Source organism: Podarcis vaucheri, assembly GCF_965113315.1.
Source record: "Podarcis vaucheri genome assembly, chromosome: 4".
Lineage (NCBI taxonomy): Eukaryota > Metazoa > Chordata > Lepidosauria > Squamata > Lacertidae > Podarcis > Podarcis vaucheri.
In genome coordinates, this window is record NC_138762.1 from 70,790,912 (window position 1) to 70,815,119 (window position 24,208).

At 40.5% G+C, this 24,208-nt stretch overlaps 1 protein-coding gene across 2 annotated transcripts in view; it reads left to right on the top strand.

Annotated features, from left to right (window-relative positions):
* MID1 (midline 1) overlaps positions 1-24,208 on the top strand; it is a 280,249-nt gene that overhangs the window by 129,505 nt on the left and 126,536 nt on the right. The window contains exon 1 of one of the 2 annotated variants that reach the window (XM_082220875.1): positions 3,008-3,203. The exons of the other annotated variant lie outside the window; for it this stretch is intronic. The gene's annotated coding sequence lies outside the window, so the exon portion shown is untranslated. Of the gene's footprint in view, positions 1-3,007; positions 3,204-24,208 lie in introns of those variants that run through there. 2 annotated transcript variants of the gene reach the window in all.

A 24,208-nucleotide genomic window follows, 5' to 3' on the forward strand; every position in this document is an offset into this window, starting at 1 on the left:
TTGTGGGGTATCTTTAGGAAAAGGCTAAGGAGTGAACGCTACATAAATTTGGAGTTGGAGACCCTAAGATGGTTGGGTGGTGCCTTGTACGCCACCTTCCAGCAACTCCTGCAGCCAAGCTGGTACCAAACAAGTTCTTTCTGTTTGAAAGGCCCCATGTGTTGCAGGGTGTACCCCAGTGCCAGAGCTCCAGGGTAAGTAGTTACCTATTACCAATATGCCACAGTGCCTGCAGATGTGCCATCTTGACTGCTTATAAGATAAGTAGTTTACAGCAAAGAGGGCAACCTAATCGCAAATTCTACCTGATAATTGTGTTCTCGCCAGTAGCATGGTTGGGGCTTTCACTCTGCTAGGTGGAAAGAGTGAAAATATAAAAGGTAAGGCAATCTTATAGATGTCCATTTTTGTGTGTGGCATGATTGTGTTCCCTACTGAACAGCATGCAAATGTGCTGTGGTGAATGGGATGTTTACTGGGCAGAAAGGGAAAACTTAATGTATCCTATCCTGAGAACTTTTCAGCTATCTTAGAGCTAGTTTTTATTTTTATATATGAATCACTTCCTATTGAGGCATCCCAGTTGCAAATATAAACACTATTTGAAAAACAATTGCAAACATAAGAACAGTTTAAACTAACAACAGCACATAATTCAAAGCAATTCAAATCCTAGTCCGGTAGCAATTTGGATAATTTTTTAAGAAGGCTTGCTGAAACCATATCAGTGAAACCATACCAGAATCCAAAGAGCCACAGGTTCAATCAAGTTTTAGTTTTCCCCTTATGCACTCACGCTACTTGGGAAACTGCTTAGGAAACAGGACTTTCAGAAGCCATTGCAATATGTATTTATTTCACATTATAGACCTCTTGATCATAATAAAACCTAACATTCTAATATGATATAGGAGTCAGTTGTTCAAAAGAGGGGAAAGCCAAATATTTCACTAGACTAATTCTATTTCCTTGTGTGAGACTAAGCAGTTCTTTGCATCTCAGCTGATGGATCATAATGGGATCAAAACTGGCATGCAACGTTGCAGAACAGATTCCCCCCATTTGAGTTACATGGAATAGTGCTGTATAGTGTGGGTTATTTTTTAGGGGGCTGTCAAGTATGCCACCCTACCTGAGTTCACACCCCTTTCTCCTCATCACTGTTGATGCCTAGTCTCTTCTCTCTCCCTCTTGGTCCAATCTGCACTTCTTCTCAAAGGGACATGACAAGACATGAGGTGATCATTGTGCTATTCCCTTTTTTGTTGTCCCCTCTCTTACTCTTTACTTTCTCAGAGCAGAGCAGCCACATCAATGAGGAGGAGGGAGAGGGAGGAGAGCATTGTCCTCAACAAATACCTGTCAATGATGTTCCTTCTCTTGTAAGCTATGTTAGTAAAAGTCCATCTATGTGCCACCATAGATCTACCTATGACTGGGGTATGATCCTATGTAGTATTTAATGGCACAAGCCCACTTTATTTAATAAGAGCATATTGGTGTTAGTGGTTACTGTCTGCTTTCCATTAAGAAATATATTCCATGCCTGTTTCAGTACAAAGTTGATGCTTGAAGCATTATAGTACAGGAGACCTATAGTGCGTTTGAGATTATTAAACAGCCTTGTAATGAATTTATCCATTTGTATGTGAGCATTTCCATGTTTACAGCTTTTTGTAAAATTAATGTCGAAACTTTTACAAACTGTTATAAGGACAAATTCAGAAAAAGCCACATGCTTCTTCCTGGTACCCATAAAACAAAATGTGCCTTGCAGAAGCTTCTTGTTTTTCTCAGCTGAACTAAGCTTTGTTTGGAGGTTGATGACATCACCTCATCTCCTAGTAACATCTCTTTAGCTGTCGCCTCCCACACTGGTTTGAGAGAGAGAAAGGAAGGAAGAAAGGAAGGAAGGAAGAGTGCATTCCTATCACTCTGGCCCTCTAGCTTTTCAGCGTCCATCTGCTTGCTTCATTTTCATGCTTAAAACAGCTTTATGGATCGTTTTGTTTTCGTTTTGGCTTGGGACGAACAATAATGTTGGCACATAGTTATGAAGTCACAACCTATATTATGAAGGGAGGGAACCTCATCCATCAAAAATCACGTTTTGGTACAGGGTCACAGGCGAACAAAGTGGCTTGTGTCAGGTTGAAACAGCACTCGTAAATGTTAGTGTGTTTGAAGCTGGTGGTTTGAAGTCTATTTATTTTGCTTGAAAAGCTCAAATGGCCTGCTGCTGAGTGCAGGACCAAGAAGGGGGGGAGGGGTCTTCATAAATTATTACTTGAAGGCTAACCACCGTCCTTTATGAGGTGGAATGGTGCCATCTGCTTTTTCAGATCTCTGATTTATCTTTCTTCCCATTATGGAAAGGAAATGCTCCTGTGTAAATAAACTTGCGTACATTCTTGGATATATTTATCTTTTCCATGTCAGCTCATTTGGCCTGTACAATTTACCAAAATCTGAAGATATTGTGTTCACTGAATTTTGAAATAAAATGCTTCACTTTACCTCAGATCCTTACTGGAAAAAAATATATGTCTTGCACATATATTACTTTTGAAGTACAAATGTATACTTTTACAAAACTTTCAGCCCTTGTTGTGGTGATGGAAAGGGAGGCACAGACAGAATTGCAGCCAGCTCTTTAAGGCTCATTATCAACTTTAGAAAGCCGCTAATCGGGAATTAATGTCTAATTTTGTGTGTGTGTGTGGAATAATGAAGCCCATTAGCAGAAGTTCAAGAAGTTTCACGGGGCGTGTCTTTGAAACAGTAGCTGAGAGGTTGATGAATTGGGTTTCTATGCCTTGTCATGAAGCATTATTGGTATGGAATGTGGATCTGGGTGCCCAAATGTGTGTAGGCGACTTTGTTTGCATCCCCGCTCTGAGGATTAACATACTGCGATGCTTGAATGCCAGCAGAATCTCTCCCTTCCCCCTTTCACTCTCAACACTCTCTCTCCCCCCAACCCCACCTCATTCTGCTGAAGTCGTTTGGTTTGTGCTGCTTTTTCCTGTGAGAGGATTAGGGAATAGGAGAATGGCTTTGTGAGGAGAGAGAGAGGAGAGCTGAGAAGAAACTAAACTAGAAGACTAGCCTTTCAGAGTTCTTTCCATTGAGGCGAATTGCATGTGATACAGCAGCTGGGGGCTGTTGGTTTTCTTTTCAGCTCCCTACTGTAAGAGAAGCTGGTAAGATTATTTTTCCCCTTGTTCTCCTGTTCTGTGATGCTCTTGTAATTGCCTTATTGAAGGGACTCCTTCAGGAGGAAGGGAAGTTGGTTAATGATACTGAGGACACGCTGCATTGTCTTTCCTCCCCCCCCCCCCCAGTAAATATTTGAAGAGGGACTATTTACAGTACAGAGGGGGCAGTTTTTGGTAGGAAAAGTTGTTTTTCTCCTTTTTGCTAAAGGACTCTTAGTATAAAACTGGGGGGGCGGGGAGCAGGGGGGGCGGGAGAATATTTATCAAGTCGTACCAAACTGTTCGGATATATTTAAAGTTTTCAGAAGTATTTTGGGTGAGGGGGAGCCATTTCATCCGTTTGCAGTATTCTTGATGTTATCAGCTTTGTCACTTTCCTGGACTAATTCCAGATCTCCTGGGGTGTGTGTGAGAAACATATATTAGAACCCTATTTTTCACAGGCTCCACAAAGACAACAGGGACTGCTTGTCTTAGCAACAAAAGCTAAGCAAGCAACTCCTTCTGGAAGGTGAAAAGGAAGGAATACCTTCTGAAGAGGTAGGGAGAGGCAAAGTGAAATTAATCTAAGAACAAGGAATGAACGCAGTAATCTTTGGCTACATTTGAATGAAGCAGCATGGCTCAGTATATACCTCAAATGCTATTTGAGTTAACTATGATTTTTCTAGTTTTTTTACGGAATATATGCCACAGTGGCAATTTGTATTTTGTTTGAGTCTCTTCCTTCATTTCATATATGTGTGTGAACTGTTAAGTTTTAAATTCCTTGAAAGAGCAGAGATATATAAACTTGGCTTGAGGCTAATTTCAAGGAAAAGTTGAAAAAGTCTTGTGCCTGTCATGGGTAGCATAGACGTGATTACAAACAAAACCTTTCTTTTTGGTCAAGTAAGAAATCACAAATCAAGAAAGTAAGGAATGATTGACAATAATTAAAGTGATGATTGACATGTTTTTTCAAGCACCCTTCCTTCCTTCCTTCCTTCCTTCCTTCCTTCCTAGTGATTAAATTCTTACTCTTTTATTCAGCATTTCTATCTGAAGTAACACTTTATATTTATTACTGTGGATAAAGACATGCTCTTTCTCTTCTTCTGCATCCCACCTTCCCAAAACACTTCAAAGAAGCGACTGTGTTATATTATTTATATTATTATCTTCAGCTTTTCCTGACTTAGATCTCATTCAAACCATCAACTGTTAGGGCAAAAGTCTGCAGGCCATCGTCATGCATAAGTGGTATAGGAAGCAGGTCATTACTATGGGTGCTTTGTAGCTTGGAAAGAGGGTGCTAATTTTAGGAAATGGGGTTGTCATGGAGCCCTAAAGAGTGGTAGCGGGTGGGGTGGAGTGTATCTGCATGAACATTAGTGTTGCTGAGTCATGTGATTTCATTATCTCAAAGACAAGAACCACTGTAAACGAATTTTACATTTAGCCCTTCCTCCACCTCCTCCCTCCATTCTTTCCTCTCACACAGACACTGGTTGCTAGGGTAATAGGGGTTTTTTTTAAAAATTTTTAAATTCTGTCACATAATACCACAGTGGTGTTAGTGGTTACTTACTGAGTTGCTTCATGCAAAGCCTGAGTAGTCTCAACAGGGGGATCATTGTTCTTAATGTTCATTTAGATGTGTCACTAGTTCAAATTAGTTTTCTGAAATATAGATATCACTAGTATACATCCAGTTTTGCCAACTCTTTAACCAGCAGCTTCTTTTTTTAGAAACACACCCACCAAATGGCCATTTCTGGTTTTATATAGATTACTGCGTACTTTAACTGTATGTATTCTGTGTTTCAATTCCACACTTTTCAAAGTAAGAATTTATTCATTAACATGTATATGCAGAGTGACACCTACACAACTACACACCTGTTGAGAGCAGCTATGGAAATTGGCTGCTTTTTCTATTTTACTTAGTTCATAAATGCCAGGCTGCACATCCTGGTTTACTGAAGTGCTCTGCTGTGCCCCAATTGGTTGTCAGCTGATGGTATTAATTTATTTTCATTGAGGCATAAAACTCTCAAATCTGATATGTGAAGGAAAATGGCAGATCTTTGAATCCAAATTAGCAACAATCTCTACTGTGGTGTTGGTTTATCCTAACAATTTAAGGAAAATAAAAAGCACATGCTTTGCAATCAATGGGGAATTTGCCATCACCCTTGGAGGGAGTTAGGATTTAACAGTCTGTAAGAAGATTTGAATACAGCAGTGTTTGCTCTGTAGTCCTCTTCAGATAAATAACTAGGGAACACTATACAGAACCTATATACATATGGCAACATCCTTACACAACAAAACTTCTGGTTTCTCTTCTCTGTCCTCCAGCCTTCCATGCCCCTCCCCCCCATATCTGCTCTGTGGGGGTCTCTAGATTTTATGGGAATGGAGGAGAGGTGGAGATGCCACACAGCACAAACAGACACCTGCTCATGCGATACTGGATCTCACCCTTATGTTCTCCGTTTTTTGCTCTGTGGCGTTCTTCAGCTGAATGCATCAAAGTTGATGGCTGAACCTTCTAGAGCAGCTGGGTTGGTGCTAGGGGCTACAAGGAAGATGAGAGAAAGGGAAGAGCCTTTGATGTTGTCCAATAATAATTAGGCAATTGGAGCATCACTGTCAGGAACCAGTCAGGGGCAGGTTAGCAGTAAAACTTAAGTGAGGTTAACTCTTTATTAAGAGGAACCAAAACAGTGCAGACCTAGTGATCCCACCAACTCTTCTCAGTAGGTCTTGCCCCAATGAGACAGTTGCAAGGACTGAAGGTCCCCACCTTCCCACCTCTCCTGGTTCCTTCGCCAGCTGCCTAAGGCTCCTTCGCCTGGCCTCTTTGTTCCGCCCTCTTCATTTCTCTGCATGTTCTGGGAGACCAGGGGGAGAGGAGCTTGTCACAAGAGGAGGGAGAGCTTCCCTGGCTTCTTCAGCAACCTACCTCCACTCTGCCTCTTGACCACCCTCTGCTGATGCTTCTGATTTTGGACTGCTGTCTGCCACAGTCTCTTCCTGCTCACTTAACCCTGTTACCTCTTCCATTTCTGACACCTCCCTCTTCCAGTCTGCTCCTTCTCCCTTTGACCACTCCTCATCATCCCACCACCAATCCCCCTGCTTCTGAGCCTTCTTCCTTTGGGGTTCTCCAGCTGGTGCCTCCCATCATTCCTCTGCATTCAGCCAGTCCGTGGCCATCTCATAATGTCAATACTCGTAGAAGGTTGGTTGAGGATACCAGAAACTGGGAACTTTGTAGATCAGATTTTCAGATAACTGGAAGCTCTGCCAGAAGTTCTCTTTAATTCTGCACTTTTCAAATGCTGCTGCTTTTTATTATGTTTTTAAAATACTGCATATGATTATAACCAGAAAAATATGATCTATTTAACATTTGTATTCAAATGAAAGTTGAATGAAGTTGGGTTTTCCTTTTCAGATGAATGGTGGGAAGTGAATGAGTAAGTAGTTTGCTTACAAATGTTTTGTCTTCTGAGTGATGTAAAATGGGAAAACTTGAACAGCAATGCATCCCATCAGACATAACCCAGTAGTGTAGGTGGGAAACGCTAAGACTGAGTTCAGTTTAAAATTGGATGAGTTCAACTCACATATGCATATAAACACTTATTTTTTGTGTATGCAGCCTGAATCGCAACTCTGACAGATCTTAAACAAGCACTAACAAGAACCACAAAAATATATTTATTATAGGGATTAATATAAAGTAGGTACAAAATCAGGTGAATATAAAGATAGGAGGGTAGCATTGGAATCACCTTTGCCAAATTAACCCCCTATTTAAACAGAGCTGGTCATTCGGTCTTGCAAACACTAGGTCTTGTGAAACCCTGTGCACAGGCCACTTCAATGACTTGACAGTCAGCTGATCATCAGAGCTTCATGGGCAAAAACTGGTGATCTGACATCATTGTGAAGTCAAGTGATTGGCGGGTAGGCAGCTTCGTCCACCTTTCAGACTTGGTCCACTGGGGGAGGGATAGGTACGTCCACACCTGTACACAAATATGTGAGCATCTTGGATTGTTCTATGTTTTACTACCATGTGCAGAAGTTGAAGAATAGTCCTAAAAGCATGTTTAAAAAGTTAACTATAGGCATTGCCCTATCATTAAGCAGAGTGAGGCAGCTGCCTCAGGCGACCAATGCCTGGGAGTGGCAGCAAGGGCCTGGAGTACAAAGCTATGGGTGCCTTGTCCCCTGCCCTGCGTCTCCTGAGCCCCCTGGGAATGGGGGACATAATGACCTGGCTTCAGCTGTGGTGGAGCCCATACTGAAGTAATCATCTCCTTATGTAGAATGTAGGGTGCCATCTTATCCTTCACCCCAGGCAGCCAAATGTCATCAGCTGACCCCAGCTACAAGCGTGGTTTTTAAAGGGGCTCACTCACCACTGTCCTTAAATTAGACTGCTTAGGTTTTTAGTCAACTGCTACTTTCTTGCACAGCTGGGAAGAGTGATTTCCTTTCATCTCTAATTGACTGTGAAAGAGGAAGCTTTTTCTTTTTGTTGTATTCCCTCTCTTTGCTTCCTCATCTCTTTGATCTAATGCATATCTCTTTGTGAAATGCACAAGACTTTAAACAATTGAGGTGTCTTCCTGCCCTCTGCTACCTTACTGGTCCTTATGGCTGCTGCTTGTGGACATAGCCTTTCTATTTCTGCTTCTGTGACCCAAGCAGATAGAATCACCCAGGAACTAATTTATACTAGATTATGGACCAACACCATAAATTCCCAGTTCGGGCCTCAAGTGAAACAAGTTACAAACTATGCAACTGAATTTAAATAAAGCAAATATAGATTACATCAGTTACTAAGCAATTGTTTATAGGGAAATTGTTTATAGTTCAGTTTTTTGTTTTTTGCTCCATTGTGATGAGTGATCAGGATGCCTTTGGTTGAAAGTGAATTTAAGGATGCAGAGTAGTACCTTATGGAATCATTTCACAAGTCTGTGTTATCTCAGAAGCTACTTTTCACTCTTCTGACCTGCTGCGATCCCTGCATTAGGCAAGCCCATTCATGCTCTCAGTCCTACAGAAAGAAGTGCCAGAGACTAGCAGTGATTATTCTCTGCAACCTTTCCCAGGTATACAAGTCAATGGCACTTTGGGAGAGATAAAATATGCTTTTCTTCCAGTATGATTAAAGCAGAGAAATATATGTCTTTACATACAGGATATTTTCTGCTTTTCTTAATTATTTTGAGGCTCCGAAGCACTGGGAGTAGAGTTCATTCAGAGTTACATGTTAAAAGTGTATTCAACTCTTATTACTATTTTATAGCAGATGCAGTTGAATTTTGACATTTTTCTCACGCTGCTTGTTAAAGGCTGATTCCTTTTAGAATGCTAGGAAGGCAGTTGGTATTGGCAGCTAAACACAAGAAACACCCTGTAATGCCTACAAAAACACAGCCTCTGAGACAGCCAATGGCAAGCCTCCATTTCTATCATTCTTGTCTAGGCATTCTCAGAAATCTGCTCAGTATTGCTGTGACCTCAGTAAGTGGAACAATTTGTGATTTACAATGGATTAAGTGAGATCAGAGTTAATGCCTGTTGTGTTCTCTGATTTCATATCCCATTTAGAAGGCAATTTATCTGCTCCTGTATTGGAGATGGGAGACTGAACACACATCAAATAGCTACTACTAAGTAGCTTTCGTGACCTACATGCCCAGTGTATAGGGTTGGGTTTTTCAGGTAGCATTAGTTAGTGAAACCTTTTCCAGAAAAATGGTTGGAAATGTACTATTGATTCACACCAGTCTCAGCAGACCAAAGCCAGTAGTAGATACATTTTGAAAATCTGAATGTTCACATTACCCCAGATAGAAACAAGAGGATATAAATTGTCTTTGGTAAATTGTAAACATGTTTCTAATAAATTGTGCGTTGTGGGTTGGTAGAAAGGTTTTCCATTAGAAATAGACCACAGGGAACCTGCTTTAGGCCAGTTCAGTTTGCAATATATTCAGTAAAGTTTGCAACATGCCTTTTTTCTTGAGTTCTGTTTCTTTATTTCAGGGAATCATATGCACATCAAACCTAATAATTCCTTTACTTCAAAACAATGCAGTCTCTGTTGCGTTCTAGCAATCAATGGATATTGACAATATCCCCTATTTTATTTTATTTTTCAAATCTTGCTTTGATTAATCCTAGTGACATTTGTAAGATTAAGAATGGTATTTCAAGCTGAAGATAATTTGCTTATAGTCAAGAATCAGTGAGTAAGACCAAGTGCATCTTCCATTCTTAAGACTTTCCAACAGATAGATATTATTAAGAGATGACTGGGGAAAATAATTGTGTTACAGGTAGAAAATAGTTATAGGAATCTACCTCCTGCTATGTGTTCTGAAGTATTTAGTAATCTTTATTGCACCAATGAACTTGGGACCAATGTGCATTGCCAGTTTTGATATTGTACATTTGGTATAATATTTGTTATTTGTTGTGACTATAATGTTTGAAAATCACACAGGATTTTGTACTACTTCCTTTACCTTTTGTGCTTCATTTATACATTCATCCACATTGCTATGTATTTTTGCGACAAAACATGACATCACACTACAGAGACTAAATGCTATATTGCTGTTTCATCACTAAATTTGTAAAGTCCCAACAAGTTCCATAGAACTAAAATACAGAAAGTGTATACTGAAGATGCTGTCATTGGGATAATGCTGACAAATATATTGAGATACAGTGGTGCCTCGCAAGACGAAATTAATTCATTCTGCGAGTCTTTTCGTCTTGTGATGTTTTTCGTCTTGCGAAGCACGGTCCGTCGCAACTGCGCCTCTTCAAGCGGCTTTAAGAAAAAAGCGAACAAACTCGCAAGACGTTTTCGTCTTGCGAAGCAAGCCCATAGGGAAATTCGTCTAGCGAAGCAATGCAAAAACCGAAAACCCTTTCGTCTAGCGAGTTTTTCGTCTTGCGAGGCATTCGTCTTGCGGGGCACCACTGTAAGGCAATTGTAACTTCTGGTCCTCAGCTGTGTGCTGTTTGCCTTACTTAGTGTCTTGAGTCCGCTGAATCATGGCTATGGACCAAACTGCTTATAAATGTGTGTGTGCATGTGCAAATTTACGCCTCCTTTCCACAACATGCTTCTCTCCACCCTCAAACCCAGGAGTCAGCAAACTTTTTCAGCAGGGGGCTGGTTCACTGTCCCTCAGACCTTGTGGGGGGCTGCACTATATTTTTTGGGGGGGCGGGGAATGAACGGATTTTTATACCCCACAAATAACCCAGAGATGCATTTTAAATAAAAGTACACATTCTACTCATGTAAAAACATGCTGATTCCCGGATCATCCGTGGGCCAGATTTAGAAGGCGATTGGGCCAGATCCGGCCCCCGGGCCTTAGCTTGCCTACCCATGCTCAAGCCTATCTCATGATTTTTTTAAAAAAAGCAAAAACATCTATTTTCACATGGACACTTCTTATTCTAAATGCAGCCATTGTTTGTTATGTCTAGCCAGTAATTAGACCTCAGATGGTGAGGCAATTTCAGAACATGGTTTACCAATTTACATGCTAATCCAGCAGACTGTGGTGGAGCCATGATTAGTGCAGACTCCATCAACATCTTAATTAGCCCTGGTCCCAGCATGGAGCAGTGGTGGCTATCTTTGTAGGTCTGAGAATGTTTGCTTTTTTTAGGAGAGATGCATGTTCCCCAAAGCCTGCCCCCCCCCCCGCTAATTGCTGTTTAAAGGAAGAAACCCAGTTCCTGAGAGAGGCTAAACATGCCTAAAAGAATGAACCAGCAGCCTATTCAGGGGACGTTCCCATTCTGCAGCTTATATTAGAGAGTGGCCAAAGTAAAAAAAGCAAATACTAGCAAGGCAACTGAACTGATTTTAGATCGTCTTAAAGTATGGCATATGTTGAGAGGAAAGTGTAATAACTTTTTGACACGATACGGATGGCTGACAATAAGAAGGGTGATTGCTAAATGTATATATATATCTAGATACACACACACACACACATATATACACACACACACACACACACACACAGTATATGTTTATAACTGTAACTGTTATATCAGTTAATTTGGATACCTTAGACTAGACCAGTGACAACAGGTTTTTTTTTAAATAGAGGTAACTGGTTTAAATAATCATTTTTAATGTCTAGTCCAAGGGGGCTGCAAAATTACTCACAAGTACTTGTGAATTATAACTAATCATACAGCAAAGGTTAAGCAGGAAATAAAAATTATCGTTTGCATATGTGAGGTAAATAACTCAAACATTTAACTCTGTAAAAGCTTCAGACATCTTGAAGAACATAGCAGAACAGGTACACTAAACAAGGACAAGTATAATAGCCTAGGTAGGTATCATGTTGTGGTACAAGGAATCCTGTAATGTGTTTTCCACCTGCATATGCTCTGTGCTAAGCCACAAATACTTGGTGGTTTTGAATGATTTAAAATATTTTCCTTTAGCATCTAGTAGACCATATAAATTTACATCTGCAATGGAAGTGTTAATCTGGTGCCTAGACTACATACATAAGAATTTCCTTGCCAAATCTAAAAAAGAAAAGAAAAGACTTCATCAAGCCGAACAGTTGTCAGCCACAAGTCCCTGGGAAGCTCAAAAGCAAGGCATGATGGAGACGACTATGTTTTATAGTGTGGTCTAAACCACTGAGCCTCTTGGACTTCCCAGTCAGAAGGTTGGTGGTTCAAATCCCCGTGACGGGGTGAGCTCCCGTTGCTCCATCCCAGCTCCTGCCAACCTAGCAGTTCAAAAGCACATTGGTGCAAGTAGATAAATTGGTACCGCTGCAGCAGGAAGGTAAATGGCGTTTCCATGCACTCTGGCTTCTGTCATGGTGTTCCGTTGCATCAGAAGTGGTTTAGTCATGCTGGCCACATGACCCGGAAAGCTGTCTGTGGACCAACGCAGGCTCCCTTGGCCTGAAGAGTGAGATGAGCGCCGCAACCCCACAGTTGCCTTTGACTGCACTTAACTGTTCAAGGGTCTTTTACCTTTTTTACCATTTATAGTGTATCTAGTACAGGACTGGGGATCTTCAAGCCTGCAGGCTTCATAAGACCCACCAGACCTCTTTATTTATCCTGTGAAGCCATTTCATCCAAGCCACACCCTCCTGCCCTACACTTAAAGTTATATATGTTACCAGGTGTGGTCGGGTAAAAAGCAGGACTTGGACGAAAGAGACTTTGCAGGCAAATCCCCTTGTGCAGCACTTCCAAGTGCTGACTTCTCAGCTGGTTGTTGTCACTTGGGAAGCACTGTAGTCAAGGCTTCCCCAACACTAATCAGCAAATTGTTAGTGCTTCAGAAGTATGGCAAAAATGTGTGAAGGAATGCTTCATTTTGTTTGTTCTGAAGCCACTGTCAACCAATCCATTCTGGTGAATTTCTATCCATTCTCTCCACACTACTAATACTAATATAAATGCCTATCATTAGTCTGCCTTAGATGTTGTCACCATCTGATCATCTTTATTCCTTTTTTCTGTCCCTTCTCTATGACTTTCTTCTTGGGACTCGGTAATAAAAACTGACCATAGTATATGAAATGCAGGTGCACCATAGAAGCAATAATTAAAGGCATTATGATATTTTCTAGGTTGAAAATGTGTCTGTCAGCTCTTCCCAGTAAGCCTCTTTAAAGTTAATCACAGTATCTGCCCAGGGGTACTGACCCATAAAATGGAGATTGCTTTAAGTCCAAACTCCAAAAATGGCAGAATCAAGGGACAAATTTAAAAATTTTCACTTGCTGCGTCAAGCTGTTCCTCCAATAAACAAATGAAAATGTGCCAGAATTCTTCAGAGTAATGCAGAATAATGATTTATCTTCCACTGTTCTGTACATTTTGCAATAACAATTTTATAGTACCACAAATATTGACCTAGGATAGAACATTAAGACACCAAACCTCCAAAATAAACAGGCTTTAGAATATGTTTTATACTAACATTTTTTATGGACACTCTTGCAAAATAAAGGGGAGATTTATTTTCTTTGTTTGGCATGTCCTCTGCTTTAGCTAAGATATTTGTGGCTTTGGTCAGTCCCCCTGCATATACGACCGAGAGCCCAAGGACTCAGGGGAAATCTGTTGGAGCAACCACATTCTTCCTGGGTTCAGAGACTTGTGAATGTTTGTGAAAGTCTAAGGAGCCTGTACCAAAAATATAACACATAATTTTTGTGTATTTCCCTTCCCATTAAAAAACAAATTAGGATAAAATTGATATGACATGTCAGATAGAGAGCCTAGATTGGGACTGGAAGGAAGTAAAGGTCACTTTACACTTAATGGGGTATCACTTGGATCTCTTCCTTTTCATGTGCTAATGTCATTTGGGTACTGCAAATGCTTTTTCCACATGTGATTTTGGTTACCATGGTTAAGAACCATGAAACTGCGTGCCCCTCTAGGATATTCTCATTGCGATTGGATCTGTGTTAGGCATCTGATCCTTATGTGTACATTGCCATTCATGCTGTGCTCACCATGACATCTGTTGCCATTTGTGATGTTATTCTTCTCTTTTTTATTATTTGAAAAATGAATAACATCTTGTTTAAGTTTCATGAATTGTCAGCTAGTCCCAAGGAGTAGGGGATCCTTTTTCTCATCCCTCCCGCACATCCAAGAAGACCCTTTGCTGTAGCGATTGGTTATATTTGTTACAAAGTCCCCTCCCTGCTCTTTGCCATCTTTGACTACAAAGATCAGCTTTTATGCGCTCCCCTATTTAGTACACTTTAACCTCCTGCTCTGTGCAGCCTCTGTGCATAATTCTCAGTGCTTCAGCAGAATGCATTCAATTATTATTATTATTATTATTATTATTATTATTATTATTATTATTATTATTCTACCTCCCTTCTTCTATGTACTCATCTATAAAGGAGGAGGGAAAGACTTGCCAATTTTATCTTCTGGTCTTTACAGCCTCTGTGTGCAATTCTCAGTGACTATAAATGGTGCTGTGTATCCCACCACCATTCTCTCCCCCTCCCCTGTGCAAGGCTTTGTGCATTCAGACACCAGTACTTTTCACTTTATAGCAGTTCCAGCACAATACACTGTTCCATCTCAGATGGGGACCTCCCCTCTTCGTCACTGCCTCCTGACCTCAACTACATCTCTCATCTTCTCCCACCCCTACCCATTCAGTGCTGACAAGACAGCAGAACGAGCCCTCCATGATTCATTCGAAGGGGCCCTTTCTCAGAGTGGGGCATTGTGGGTGAGGCTGCCCCCAGAGCATGAGGCATTGTGGGAGAGTTCACCAGGCGCCTGCACCACTGCCTTCTTGCAGCGGCATCAAACTCTTTTCAGACTATTTTAGTACAATGGTACCTCAGGTTGCATACGCTTCAGGTTACATACGCTTCAGGTTACAGACTCCGCTAACCCAGAAATAGTGCTTCAGGTTAAGAACTTTGCTTCAGGATGAGAACAGAAATCATGCTCCGGTGGCGCGGCAGCAGCAGGAGGCCCCATTAGCTAAAGTGGTGCTTCAGGTTAAGAACAGTTTCAGGTTAAGAACGGACCTCCGGAACGAATTAAATACTTAACCCGAGGTACCACTGTAATTGCAAGAATTTTGGATCTTGATACAGTCATTGGATGCCATTGTGGCAAAATGATGGTGACAGCACAGGTGCTCCATGGGTGACCCTTCCTCACACTGCCTTGTTCTGAGTAGGTGCAGTAGCAGTCGACTGCCCTGTCAGTTACACCTCATGCGTAGCCTTGTGGGCAGTGGGTGCAGAGTCGGGGCACATACAACGCACCTCCCCTCCTATTCTGCCACCAGAACCATTGGGTTCAGTGGGGATCATGTTAGGGCTTGCCTTGCCTCATGGAAAAAATGATAAAAGTACCACAACATCAAAGCAGATTCAAGATTTATAGCTGTGGCCAATACCACTCTCATTCCTCAACATGGCATTACAGAAATAAACAGTCTCATGGGACACTGAGTAATGCTCACAGACAGGTAGAAACTGAGCATAATTTGATAGGAACAATGACACAACCTACAGAAAAACTAGACTAGGAATCCTGACAGAAGGATCCTTGTAGGATACATACACATGTTCACTAACATGTATGTGTGTATTGTGCATATAAAACAATACTGAACCTATCCTATGCCCACATGCATGTCAGGAAATCTCCAAAGCCCTTGTAGTTGAAAAACAGTTTAAAGCAAGAGTAGTATGAAAAGAAAGAGTGGGAAAGGTTTTTTTAACCCTCTCATTAGCAGCAATTTACCCAAACTAAATTGTCCCCAATCGTCCCCTAGAATTCCAGATAGTTTACTTCTATCATTCTGTAATCAAGTATCCTATGAGGAATTGTCCAAACTGTCTGTAGAACAATCTAGGGAGAGGTATACTGCTCTGCCTACTTTCACATTTCTTTTTAAATTTTGCACTCTCCTAAGGTTTTATTTCAATTGGGGAGAAGGATGTGTCCTTACTTACATATATTTCCATGTAATGTTTATTTTGCTACTCACATGAAATTATTTGAAACCAGTACTTTTCCTGCTAGAAACAAAGATGGCGGTACTGCGTACCTTTGAGTACCACCAGGGGGAAAAGAGCACTGTTTGAAACCTACTTGGGAACCAAAGGATGTTGTGGGTTTCATGAGCCAATACTACCAAAGGATCAGGGTGGCAAAAAACGAAAAGAGATTATAAAAAGCTCTGAAAGGATTTCTTCAGACTGGGTGATTGGGGATTATAAAGGCAAATGTAGTTCAATATGAGCAAGTGTAAAGCGATCTACATAGGAGCACAAAATCCTAGCTACACATATATACATATACACTGACAGTGATTGACCAAGGAAGAGATATTGGGGCCGTCTTGGAGACCTCAATGGCAATGTCAACCCAGGGGTGCAGCTATGAAAAGGCAAGCTATATGTTAGGGATCATTAGAAAGTGAAATGAGAATAAAACTACTGATACTGTAATGCCTTTATACAAATATATTGTGTGACCACACTGGAATACTATGTACAGTTTTGGTCACCACATCTCAAAAATTGTTACTGTAGAGTTGGGGGGGAAACCAACCTAAATTATCAGGGACTGAAGCGACTGCCCTAGGTGTTATGAGGCAGCATACAAATGATGAAAGCAAACAAACAAGACATAGTTTGAGGCTTTATAGTTTAAGGAACGTAAAAGGCAAATGATAGGGTTTTAAAATTATGCATGGAGAAAGTGGATACCTCTAACACTATATTCTAGGATCAGGAACCTGAATGGTGAGCGGTTCAGAAGGCACACAAAAAGTCCAGCATCTCTAAAGGGATCTTGAGCCTATGTCCTGCTTGTCATCTTTCCTTAGGCACCAGATTGGACACGGGGGAACCAGAGGCTGGATTCGGAAAGTCTTTGTTCTCATCCAGCAGGTTCTTCTCATCAAGAATGAAGGAAATTTTGTACATCCTTAATTTCTTAGTTGTGTTCTAGATATTAAATTGAATACAACACACACACACTTTACATAATGGGGGAAAGGCTGAAATAGGAATAAATAAATCAATATTTTGTTGAGGTATGCAAAAAACAGATAAAGCAATTGTATGATGCTTCTTTTTCAATGGCAGTTTACTTGATGATTTAATGGTGTTCATTTACTACCCAGGACAAAAGTCATTAAGTTTCTAGAAATGTCTCTCTGACTTCTGGGTGATGCTACTGTTGCCTTTCCCTCATTACTGTTTTTCTTCATTCTTGCAGAATGCCTGCTGTGCTCCTTACAACTAAAAATTGCCTGTGGTGATAAATGGGATCATGAATTTTTGCACCTGACACCCTGCAAAGCTATAAATTACTTACAGGCTGGCTACATTGAAGCCTCCATATTCCTCATTCCAAGAGTAGCAGACAGAGGGCTCAATGGTAGAGAAAAAAAATCACTAAACTTGTTAATGTGAAAAACAATTAATTGTTTTAAGGTTGGCGAGCATTTGGCAGTCATATCTTCACTATTAGGAGGTTTATTTGGGGCTTATTTTTCATCTGTATTCTTATGTGTCATCAAGGTGATGAAAATTTGGTCTCCACTCTGGTTTATTTAAAAGCAACAAAACATGTATAAGAATAAATTAGAAAAAGGTGCAACTCTCTGTGTTAACACCTTTTTCTCGCTAATTGAAATGCTTTGTGCTTAAACTCCCAGCCCAAGAGCGCTTAATAATGCAGAGGGATAGTTTCATATATTTAACATACTTGCTGTTACCATTGGGTTCGATACTAGGCAGCTTAATTTAATATTGCTGTGTTAGGCACCCCCCCCCCCTTTCTCAAATATTAAAAGGTTTAGGTATCTTGGGATATGACAGATCACAGTGGAGGCTTATGGTGTCTTTGTAATCTGTTTTACAAATATTCTATAAGAAACAAGGATGCTCTTTTTAAAAAATAAATAAGAAAAATGCATATTGCCCAACCACCAATACTACTTCCGCTAGGAACCACGGGGTTAAAGGACAGGCCCCATCATGCCTGGCAGAAAATGCCATCTGCTATGCCATCCTGGTCCTCGAGTTCTCTTCCCTTTGGGGACATGGTACAAATCAGTGATGGAAATTGTGCCTCTTCAAGCACTCAACCCAATCCAACCCCACTTTGATAGATTTCAAGCCTTAAAATGCAACACTTGAAAAGGCCCAGTTCATTTTCAGGGTGAGTGTAAGCCGCTTTCCCATGCATACATGTTTTCCAGCAGAAAATACTACTCACAAAAGAATATGGATATAGGACAGGTTTTCTTCTTTATGGCAAATGACCTTTCTTGTGCCCTTAGGGCTACATAGCACTGATTTTCAGTATAAAGCAATGTGGGATTTCTGAAGTATGTTGCAGGAATTCCACTGGGATTTCTGCAGAAGCAAACTCTCTCCCCTCCCCTTCAGTACTTAAGACATCAAGCAGTTCTAAGACATCAAGGACTGTATTCTTTCCCGGAATATATTTGTGGAAGTCCCAATGGCTTCAATGAAAATAGTACATGCATACCACAAAGGGAAATTGGCTTGGAATATCAACTAAGGCTGCAACCTTATATGTGCTTATCTGGGAGTAAGACCCATTGAACTCAGAGAGGCTTACTTCTGAATAGACATATTCATAGTGTAGGTCTAACTGCACGCATTAGGAAGTAAGACCCAATTGAACTCGGCTTAGTTCTGTGCAAGTACACATAAGATTTCTCTCCGTGTGGACCTTTGCTCTGCTCTAGCAGAACTTCTTGTGTTCTAATGGGATGGCTATCTGAATAAACTCATTTATTTAAAGCAATGTACTTTATGCCACAATTTAGTCTGATAACTCAAAGGGCAGCTTACATCAACAATAAAACAACAACTAAGTTACAAAATAAATAAAGCATTTAAATCAGCAGAGACAGTAAAACTTACTCTTCACAGCTGAAGGGTTCACAATGTTTGTTGGCTGGCCTGTCTCTTGAGAACCACAACCATGTTTCAGTGCTCAGCAACACTGGAACTGGTAAATATGAAAAGCACTTGATTAAAAAAATAAAAAGGAAATAGGGGGAGAGGGCACCCTATCTGAAGCATAGGAAGATCTGAAGACAGCATGTTTTATGTCTGAGAAGTGAAGGCAGGGGAAGGCAGGATTTATGCTATAACATCTGCACCTCACCCTGTTTTGCAAGAACATATGTCTGCCTCCCAAATTAAAAATGAATAGAGTGGGTGAAAAGATTACTGAGGTGGTAGACAACACTGTGGAAATGGTTCCCTTGAGACTTCCACCCCTTGCCCCTCCCACGCACATTTTTCAAAATGCTACAGTCAATTGAAATTGGAATAGCAGGGAATGAATGATGGGCTTCCTGCTAAGCTCATCAATTTGAGAGCCAGCCACATGAATGCACACTCCTGTTCCTCATTGGGGCAGATTCCCACCTTAGCTGTGGCTAAGGAAGTTTGTGGTACTAACCTTATCCATGGTTAAGGCTAACAGGGATTTCCACATAACCCATGGTTTGAAACCTACCTCAATACTGTTGACAGAGAAGTACCACATTCCCATGTAGAGTAATTTGTTCAGATTGTTGTTGTTGCTATTTATTAAGTTTGTTAGTTGCTTTATCATGCCAAAGGCAACCCAAAGCAACTTGCAGCCAAACATTGGAACTGGTTGGAATTGGAATTCTTCCACTTATTCATTGGTAGGGCCAATGGTGAGTTCTTAGCGTGTTCATCCTCATCCATTTCTATATATATTGTCCACATTCTCAGATGCTGGCTGATTCCATAAGAACTGTTTTGTGAATCTGCTATATGAGGATTCAGCAAAGCAATAAACAGATTTTCAGATCAGTTCCCACTTTAACTTGGACCCCTTGTTGCTCCTGCGACATTCATATCATTTGAGCTAGCTTGCCACCTTTGCAGTGGTTACCCCAATCTATGAGTTGCTGGCGCCTATGCTATACAGTGGAACCTGGGTTCCCAAACCTAATCTGTTCCAGAAGTCCGACTCCCAAAACAACTTGGGAACCAAGGCACAGCTTCCAATTGGCTGCAGGAGCTTCCAAAGAACATTCAAGAACCGGAACAATCTCTTCTGGTTTTTGATTGTTCAGGAGCCGGAATGTTTGGCTCCCAAGGCATTTGGGAGCCAAGGTAGTGGCTGCAATTGGAAGAAGTGTCCACTAGTTTCCTAGCCTGAAAGAGTTCATGCATAAAAGTGTTCATGGAATTTCAAAGGAATTGATTGATATCTGAAAATATTAAAAACCACATCTTGGGGGAAATAAAATGCAGGATGTATCTTTATATTTATCTAAATCAAGGATATTACTTGTGTGGTCCAGCCAGTGTACACACAACTCCTATGAGAGTAATGGATTCCACCATTGATTTATATGCCAGGTGCAGTTCTCCTTGTACATTCCCCTTGCATATGTGGATGTGGGTCCCTAGAGGTGACCCCATGGTAGAGGCTCCCATGCACAGATCACACGCACAGCTCTGCAGCAGAGCAATTGATCTTAGAGGGAATCTCTTCACTTCCTCAGTGCTGTGTGAATATGTGATCAACCATTTCTGAGGCAAGAAGTTTTAGCTGATTATTTCAAGCTAATAAGCATTAGGAAGTCTTTCTACTATGCCTTCCAGTTGTACTGCTGGCCTTCTAAAACACTGTGTTTACAAAAATCGGAGCCCAGCGTAAAGCTGCTAGAGTTATCTGCTGATTTATTGTACCAGATGTGTTGGCACATTCTAGTTTGTGATAAGCAAGATCTGTGGCAAGAAAGAAGCTGGTGATTCTTCTCTAGAAGAGCATTGAGTGTGTGTGTGTGTGTGTGTGTGTGTGCTGAATTTTTATGGCTAAAAATGTTTCAAGAACTATGAAGGGACTCTTGAGTATGAACCAAATGTATTGATCCAATAAGGACAGGATGCTTATTATCCACATCTGGATCCAGGAGGAGATACTTGTAGGAGCAGTGAAAGATAGTAATCAGCCTATCAATTCTCAAGTTGTCCAGGAAACAGGATGGTGTAATTTAAATAGAGCACAATATAAAATATTTTTGAGAGTGTGTACATCATCTGGTTATTCATTAGAATTTCTTCTCCTAAAAAATCGTAAGTGGGTCACCAACTAGGTATCTAAATCTTCTTAGTAGATCTTTTCCGTGTAATTTTATGTTTTGAAGTATTAATATTGTAATATTTATAATGGTTAAATTTGAATACAACCACATGTGTAATAGTGTGCTGATTCACAAGGTTAATCTTATGCGAGGAGAAAAATTACAATGCTGGTGAAGTTGTCTCAAACCATGCTCAGAAATAAACTTTGGCGGCTGGCTTGTAATCTATCTTTTCTAAGGAGAGACAACTCCTCAAATTCTTCTCAGTGTTGCAGCAAAATCCAAGGCAGAGAATAATCCCCAGCTTTACCACTCCAACAAACCTCCAAGACCTCACCATTCCTAAAAGCTGCCCCAACAAGCCCCCCATCAGTCAGATGCACCACCCGTCTTCCTTGCCAGGCAGTAGAAGTGGTGGGAGCAAAGCAGTCCCAAGGCATTTTGCTACCTGAGACAAAGGACAAGATGCTGACTTCCTCGTTCTACTCACAGAAGCCAACTGGACTGGAAGCTGAATCTTAAACACAGGGGACAGTGTCTTTAACGTAATCCATAGTGAAGCAGTCCACCTTAGGGACTTCAAGGCAGATGTCCCCCATCAGCAGAGGGGAACAATTATGTGAACCTGCCTGTACTCTGACAGCCACTGCCTGAGGCAGCTACTTCAAGGCCAGCGGCTGGTGGGGGCAGTAGAGGTGGCCATGTGGGGAATGGGGAGAGGCTTCCCGTTTTCTCCCTTTTTATTGCTCTGAGCTTCTGGATAACAGGCATGCCACAGCATCAAATATGAATAAATGTCTCCCATGTCCCCTTCAGCTGTGGTGTCCCAGCACATAGCTAGCTAATCAGCACAATGAAAAGCAGGAGAATTGTGAGGGAGTCCCTCATTTCCTCCTTTGCTGCTTCTATCATCTCCACCATTTGTTAACTGTAGAGAAAGTGTGAAAAGGTTTCGATGAAATGAGGGACGGGCTGGGAAGCTGCTGAAGGCTTGTTAAAGAGAGCAAAGAAGCTGAGTGGGTATTTTCCCAAGCCCTCAGATTGGCTTGGGGAAATTATCCACATTTTTCCAACTCAATAAGGGGAAAGTCAAATAATTTTTCAAGTTAATACCAAGAGAGCGTTGGAAAAGCTGCCGATCTGGTGTGTGCACATGTCTGTGTGTCGGTCTAAATTGTCAGTTGTGATTTCAAGTGCTATATGCAACTCTAACTCTCTTGGACAAAAATGGATCAGTGGTTCACACCAGATCCAAGTACAGCCTGACTTCAGCCCCTGAAAGAAGCGACTTACCTGATCCCAAAGTTCTTAGAGAGCTTTCTTTTCTGTTGAACCTTTTCAGTGTTCGGTTTAAAAAAGCAACATTTGGAAGATACTAATAGATGAATACTACTATGAATATATTTCATATATACTTAACATTTTATTTTTTTAAAATAATCGTTTGATTTTTAGCATACAGAAAAATAAAATATTTTTAATATTAACAAAAGAGAAAACAAAATCTAATTGCAACAAATAAAATGTATGTTAAAATTACCTTTCTAAGTCATCTGTGCCTTGGAATGGCAAATTTGGTGTGTGTTTGTTTTAATCTTATTTCTGAATTGCATTTCAGCAAAGCCAGTTAAAAGCTTCAATTCTAAAAGACCTTCTAGTCAAGAGCTGTCATAAGAACAGATGATATTTATTAATGGCCACCAGAGGCTGCTCAGACACCACCAGACTCAGCTCCCTGAGGATTAAAATCTGTGTGGTAAAAGAATAAAGATAGGATGTTCTGCCACTTTTTTGAATTATTTCTCCTATAAAACAGCAGTGCAGTCCTTGGTGGTCTTCTCTTTGCGGTCATTAATTATCTTGTATAAAGAGGCATAAAGGAACAACGGCAGACTCAACTATCCAATTCACCTTGTCTGCAGTCTCATATTTTTCTTACATTCTTGTAAATGATCTTTGAAAACTGACCTCCTTCCGGATATAAAACCTCTTTTATAAAGTACATTTTATAAATTCCCCCCTTCAATGATTCTATAGCCATTTTTGTTTTATGGGTATTTGTGGCTACTTTTACAAGTTTTTCCTCCAGAGTAGTCTTATTTCTTGTCTCTGCACAGCTTCGCTTCACAATGACTTGGAAGAAAATGGATGCTAACACTAGAAACATAAGCAGCAGAATGATAGCCAATTTATGTGTTGTGAAACGAAAGTCTTTTGTAAGCTATAGACTGCATTCCTCATTCTGCACTTTTGTTGCCTAGGACTACCGTTGACAATTTCAGTAGCAACCTCAAAACACTCTGTGAGCCACAGGAAGAAACTGATAGGAGGAAGGATGACAAACCCTCTCTCTCCAGGAGAGAGTTTTTTAAAAGAGATCAGTACAGAGGGGTTAATTGTTGGTAAATGAAAAATATTCACTTTAAAATGTAAAAAAAAAAAATTGAACACATGGCCACTTTTAACATGGTTCACTGTATCACAAAAATATTTTAAACTTTAATTTTGATGCAAGAAATATACTGGCTATTTTGGGTTTTTAATAAAGTGGTTGCATGTTTACTACTCATTTCTGTTAAGCATGTAATCCTCTTGGGCTGCTGGTTAATGCTTTTTTAAAAGTAATTTGTTTAACATGAAACCTGTCCCATTTTAGGATATGCTGTGCAATTATTTTGTACAAATTTGGAAAATGATCCTTTGAATATTGAAAGATGACTATAGTTTTATTCATGGCATCAGGCTCATATACTTCAGTGGGTTAATTTATGTGAGTAGTCATTCACCAATTGCTAGAATGGCATAGTTTCGATTCTTAGTTAAATTAATTTCACTGTTTAGAAAGTGTTTCTTTGTTTAGCGAATGCAGTCTTCTACATTTCTTCATGACAAAAGGCAGTGATGCAAAATAATTATTTAAGGGGATCAATGCCAGTTAATATTCATAACAGAATAAATGTATGAAATGAATGCTACAGGTACTAATTACTCAGTAGAGACTGACAGAGATTAAGCAAAATGTTTTGTTCATATTTTTAACAAACCTAATAAAATACACATTTTCATTGACACAGAGAGCAAGGGGGGGATGAATGAAGAATATTGAGTATCTCCATCTCTGCCAGTGGAGTGGGAGGTCCATTGGTGGAGAAGAAAGTCCCCTGCTGGAGACCTCCTGAGTGGAGTGGTGGAAAGCTCCACCATCATAACTCCTAATGTATCTGAGAAGAAAAGGGGCACGCAGGAGCAGATTGAGAGAAGCCTTCCATTCCCCAGA